Source organism: Coffea eugenioides, chromosome 9 (assembly GCF_003713205.1).
Source record: "Coffea eugenioides isolate CCC68of chromosome 9, Ceug_1.0, whole genome shotgun sequence".
NCBI classification, from domain to species: Eukaryota; Viridiplantae; Streptophyta; class Magnoliopsida; order Gentianales; family Rubiaceae; genus Coffea; species Coffea eugenioides.
Window position 1 is genome coordinate 15,374,699 of NC_040043.1, and position 7,008 is coordinate 15,381,706.

The following is a 7,008-nucleotide window of genomic DNA, read 5'->3' on the forward strand; positions in this document are numbered from 1 at the left end:
TTTGTGCTACTAATGAGTGTTTATGTAAGAATTTTTTCACCATTATGCAAAATGAGTTTGAGATGAGTATATTGGAAAGTTAAATTTCTTCCTTGGGTTCCAAGTGCTTCAAATTCAAGAGGGTACATTCATTAATCAAGCAAAGTATACAAAGAAACTTCTCAAAAGATTCAGAATGGAGGATTCGAAACAAGTTGGAACGCCTATGTATGCATCTACCAAACTTGACAAAGATGAAGAAGGTACGAAAATTCATAAAAAGAAATATAGAGTTATGATTGCTACAAGTATTTTGTAATATTTTTGATATTTCTGATGTTCTGAACTAAGTTCCTTTGATGATTTTTGAATGACTAATGAATATTGGTTGACATAAATGTTGGTCTCATTGATGTTCATTGTTATTTTTTATATCTTTTGATGTTATTTTTCTGTTATTGGCTGATGATGGTTGCCACTGCTGTTATTTTTTATGGTAATTACTCTCTATTTTTATGATGACAAAAAGGGGGAGAAATTACTAAATGGATGTTGGTTTGGGATGTTATGAGTAGGGGGGAGTTTCTGCTCATTTTTCTTCCTTCCATCCATTGTTTTGTCATCATCAAAAAGGGGGAGAATGTTAATCTTGATCCCTGTCTTTTAATATTTACAAAACAAATGGATAGTACTAATATCTTTTCTAAGAAATTTTTTGGGTTAATTCCACTTTGTCCCCCCAAACTTTGGACGATTATCCACTTAAGTCCCTAAACTTCAAAATGGGACACTTAAGTCCCTAAACTTATAAATACCTCCCACTTAAGTCCCAGAACTTATAAAATGGGACACTTAAAACCCTAAACCCTTATAAAATGGGACACTTCGACCACCAACGACATTCAGGATTTGTTAATAATTTTCCTTAAGTGGGAGGTATTTATAAGTTTAGGGACTTAAGTGTCCCATTTTGAAGTTTAGGGACTTAAGTGGATAATCGTCCAAAGTTTGGGGGGGATAAAGTGGAATTAACCCAAATTTTTTCAACTTTGAAGCAATTTGATTCAAAGAACAAGAGTATTTAAAAAAAGATAAAAGAAGACGAAAGCTATCGGACACTCACAAAGACAATAGCGGACGTCCAATAAACTATGCAGATCATATCGGACGCAAGCATTCGAAGTACTGGATATCTGATAGAATTGAGATGATCTTTCAAACTCTCTGTCTGCTATCGGACGCAAGCATCGAAAATACCGGATGTCCGATAAAATCCTTCAAATTCTCTATCTGCTATCGGACGCAAGCAACGATAGTACCAGACGTTCGATACTCCTAATAGCTAGTTGGCTGTTCAGCTACTTTTTATCTGTTGAAAACATTAATGAAGCACTTTTTGGTCTTATATAAATAGTGCATGGTCAGAAATTTCAAACAACTTTTGCACACTGAACATACAAAAGATATAGAGTAGTTTTAGTGAGAAAACACTCTCCAAGGAAGTTTTGTAGTTTTGATAGTGTGAAATTCATTGTAAACTTTTTATTTGTGAGTGAATATTTCAATAGTGTAATTCTGTGAGGGTTGTCTTGAGGGATAATAAAACTTTCTAACTTAACTGAGTGGAGCTTGGGCAAGGAGAAAGTGAGTCTTCCTTTGTACACAACATTGGTTATATTTCATCAATTTGATGAAACTTATTTGAATTGATCTTCAAGAGGAAGAGGATCTTGGTTGTGACGACCCCACCTCCCCCTGGGGCGTACCCTAGGGTTTAGCGAGTCGCCTGCCCATCTTTCGTCAGGACTCACTCACTCGTATCTCAAGCATACATCCATAGACGATACATAATAACGCAATTCAAACTTATAATATACAAGGATGCACAAACCAAGGTACAAAATTTTTATACACCCAAATACTTCAAAATGGTTACATTTCAAGTACAAATCAACCTAGTCGAGTAATAGCGCGCGTACAATTCAAAATTCAAAATATCTAGAATACGCTAGTCTGCACACATCTCACGCCTCGCTCGTACCCCCTGTAAGGAAAACAAAACTAATGGAGTAAGCTAAAATTCAGTGATGTTCCAAATATCAAATTAACCATCAAATAACGTAGAAGTAGTACAATAGTGAAATAGCGAGCAAAACAAGTCAAAAAATGAGTAATAATACTTCATATAGCCAAACAATAAATTTTTCGCATTTCACATATAAGGATACAGTTGCTCATATATCGGTTCCATCATAGTTTAATCGATTGGTAGTTGACACTCCGTCAACTTTCAAATAAGGTAACTAGTCCAGTAGAACACTACTTAACTCCAATTTCCGACCACCGACCAAACCCCTTACCGGACCCGAACTCCACAATAAATACTGGTGATAATACTCGAGTATACCGATTAGTCGAGAAGATAACACTCCGCTCGACATCACTAACTACCCAAGGTTCGTTATCTAATCGACCAGACCCTTGCCGGCTCGACTCGACTAACTAGCCACAGGGTTTCTGGAATTTCGGGCAAGATACAATTCATATTAATGTATATCAAGTCAATTGAAATCGATGAACAAGGATAAATCACATTAGGACAAGTGCGATAAAGTACACTCTTACCCTATCAATTCACTTATGTATCATGTAATCACATTGCTCAAGTGTTAAACACAAATGTCAAGTTCAATCAGATATTTGGAAGCACTCACCAAAATGTAGTGCTTCTAGTGATCACGTCTAGGTTGTACCCCTGGTTTGGAGTCCAAATCTGCGATAAAACATTGTTTAAGAACTTTGAAAATCGATTAAGATTCGAAACTTAAACATTTCGGTTAACAAGAATCAAGTAATTGAAATTCATTTAGAAAATATTCGTAAAACTCTTGCTCGCTTTTCAAATTGAGAGACTTGGTAGCAATTATACCTGAAAATACTATTTGAATCGAAAGAACGAGGAAAAACGTATTTCTACTAGTCGTAATTTCCATTTTCTCAAGGGTACAAGGTCGACCAAGTTCTAATTTATATATCTCGATAAAAGAAGACACAAATATCCTAGATGGTTCAAGTGGTATTCGTTATCAAATCCTTACGCAAATCGCGAGTATATCTACCTAGACCTCGAGCGCAAATTTGAGCAGCACGCCATTTGTATTTTCTATTTTTCAGTCATTTATGATTTCATTCTTTTCCTCAATCAGTCCCAAAATCACACGCAAATAGTTTCATTACAATAGCCGTTCAATAGGCTCAACGTCATACAATTACAAAACCATGCTACAAAAATGACCAGAAATAAGGTTTAAGGCAAAAAGTAAAAGACAGGTTCGACGTCTCTTAGTGTATCAGTCACAACCGAAGTTACGCTTATCGGATTGGGGTGAAATTTATACCATTTCGAAGTTAAGACAAAGGACTACAACTTTGATGAAAACCACTCAATCCAGTTCATAGTGTATCCAAGTCAAATTCATCGTTTACAGAATCAGAATTTTACCGTCAGGCTGGTTAACAGCATTGCATTCAACTGATAATAACTCAGGCTACAATAGTCCGATTGATGCGTTTTCAGAGGCGTTGGAAAGCTAAAATATAGTACTACAATTTTTGTGTTTTAGCCAAATGCTAATTCAATACGGATCCAGGTGGAAAAATGGGGCCAGAATGGTGAAATGTCAAAACTGTCCACAGAGATCTACCTATGGCAGTCAAGGGTATTTTTGTCTTTTCATATGCTACAGTGCTCGGATTGAGCTGAAATTTCGTAGGCAGTTATAAAACATCATTTCCTACAACTTTTATGGTTTGAACTAAGTCTAATTCGACCTCCATCATGGCCAAACAGAACCGATCAGAACAGGGTAAGATGAAAATCCAAATCTGGAATTCAGTGATTTTAAAGTGTAAACTTCACCTTTCTAGCTTAAACCACCACTACAACTTCCTATACAAGATTATATACATCATATACCATCCAAACAACAAGAAATATAAGTGAACCATTCAAAACCCTAACTCAAAATTTCAGCACCACAAGCATCAAAACCCCTTAACTAGGTATCACAAGACAAGAATACAAGTTACTACATAATTTCGACAAGACTAAGGGAAAGGAGGAAGATGAACAGCCATAATACCTCAATAAAAGGCTTGCAAGAGATGTCCTTCACCCTTTCTTGAAAAACTTAGCTCCCCAAGCTTCCTAAGCTCCTAATTGAAAAGTTAATCGGTTTAGTTTCCTTGATTTCTCACTCAAATGGATTAACCTCAAGATGAAATGGAGTTTTCTTCCTCTTGCTCTCTCTCCCTCAAAGCTCACGGCTGGAATGCTGAAATGAGGAGCAATGTGAGTGATTTTTGGTGATAAATATAGAAGAAATTGATTGGTCAACAACCTTTGGATGACCGCCACTTGTCGCCATGAGATTAACTCTCAAATTTTTTCTTTTCCTTGTGTTTTTCTAGTCAACAATTTCGGCCACTATGAGCTAAGAAAGGGGCTGATATTTTACATTAATTTCAATGATGTTTCATGGTAAGAAAGTGGTGGTCAAGTGGTGTATTCAATCGGTAGTGAACGATACCCGTCGGTTCGAGTCGATTTTCCTTAAATCGCGTATACTAGGGTTTTATCTTACAATTCACTAACTTATTATTATCACTTCTAATCACACACTTAATATCATCTAAAACTCACTCTTAATTATCAAATTTGATACACACTCCGTACCGAATAGTCACAGTACGAAAAGGTGTAAAAATCCTAATTTGCGATAACTTGAAAACGAAAAGGGAAAACCCTTAATTCTATGTTCATTTGCACTTATTGTGGGGTGATTGGATAGTAAGATTATTATAAAGTAATAATTTTTAAATAAAAGGGAATTTTTAAGAAAAATATCATGAATTTTACAAGTGCTCACATTGGTAGTCAATTGGTTTGCAATTTCTTTCTTCTCATTTACTTATTGTTATGTTGTGATTCTTAGATTGCTTATCTCTTCTACTTCTCTCAAGTGATATTGTTCATTCATTGATTGATTTATTGTGTGATTTTCTAGAAAAGAGGGTAAATTTTATATTGAACAAAAAGGTGTCTCATAACCTGATTAATTTTTTAAATAACCTAATTCACCTCTCCTCTTAGCTTGTCTTCGGGTCTAACAATTCGATTTCGATTTCAAATTCATACCGAATTTAATTTAGAATTTGGTAAATTTTGATTTCATCAAATTCGAAAAATTTTATATATTATTATATAATATAAACTTTATATATAATATAAATTTTATAATATTATATAATATAAATTTTATATAATATTATATAATATAATTTATATATTACATATATAAAATATATATATTAAAAACAAATTTGAAATCGAAATCGGTATTTGATTTTCGATTTCGAATTGTGAATTCGAAATCGAAAATTTAGATTTGAAAAACCCCATTACCGAATTTGAACCAAATTCGAAATATATGAATTAGAAAAACCCGAATTCAATTCGTATTTCTGATTTACCAATTTTGAAAATTTCAAATTCAATTCGAATTCAGTCGATAAATCGAAATTTTTTGATTTTGTACATCCCTAATTTTAATGGTGAAATCACAGGTGGAGGTTTCATTAAAACGAAGAAATGTGAAGAAAATCCACCAAAGTGTATCATTACTTTCGTGTTCTTTAGATTCTGCTTATTCTATTTCCATCATTGTTAACTACTCACATATATTAATAATAACTAACATGTATTGTAAATTGTGATTAAGCATTCACAAATGTTCATGCACAAAGTAAGTGAACTTGCAAATACAAGATATGGCAATTGGTAACCACAATTAATCCATAATTAAAGTACAAATAGATTCATCCACCCTAAAACAATAAGAATATATCTTAAATATACTGACAGTGTATACACTATCACCGTTTGATTCATGACATGTGTGCAAAAATTGAATTTCAAATTCAAATTCAAAATTTGTATAGTTATCATTTATCCAATGCTAATAATGTATACACTATCAGTATATGAAAGATTAATCCGAATAATAATATTTATCTTACTTAGACATAGTAGATAGAATAGAAAAGCTTAAGGCCTTAATGCAACTGAGACATGTCGAGCCTGTACAATAATAAATATCTATTCAAATAAAATATAAATTTTTGTATATAACGATGAGTAGGAGCGAATTCACAGGGATTGAAAAGATTTTCTCTTTTTAGAGCCTAAAGTAAGGGGAATTTTTAGACAATTTAGAAATAATTCACTAACCAATTAAAGAAACAATTAACGAAATAAATAAGAATTAAATCAACAATAAATATGACTATAATCAAAGGTACAATTTTTCAGATACGATTCATACAATTAATCATTGATGCAAGGATGATTTAATCACTCATTAATAGATTGGTTATAACCATCAACAAGTTCTGATAGCCAACTTTTTCTGATTTAATCACTCATTAATAGATTGGTTATAACCATCAACAAGTTCTGATAGCCAACTTTTTCTTAGTTTATCGATAATCAAGGTACGACCATTAACTATTTTCCTAACCAAAAAATAATTCTAGATATGACCATAGGATTTAATTCTCCAATTGCATTAAAAATTAGAAAAGCTCAATCCTAACTAACAGACATACTATGAAGGTTCATTGAAGTTAGATTATATGTTTCCCTAACATGGGACAAATCACGCTAGTTGTCACTAGTATTAATCAATCAAAAAATTATGAATTTAATTGATTAATATGGCAGTAGATTACTAGATTAATTCAAGTATCGAATCCTTGACATTCACATAACAAAATAATCATAAGAAGTTGAAACAGAAGACGTACGAATACTAATGAATAAAAGAAATAAATAAAAATAATTCAATCTCATAGATATTTGAAACCGTATCTTCAAATTGACCCTTGACTAGAAAAAGGGATTAGTTGCTTTCCATTGAAAATAACTCACGCAATTTCATTGACGAAAGTTGCCTGAGGTTCGACAACAGA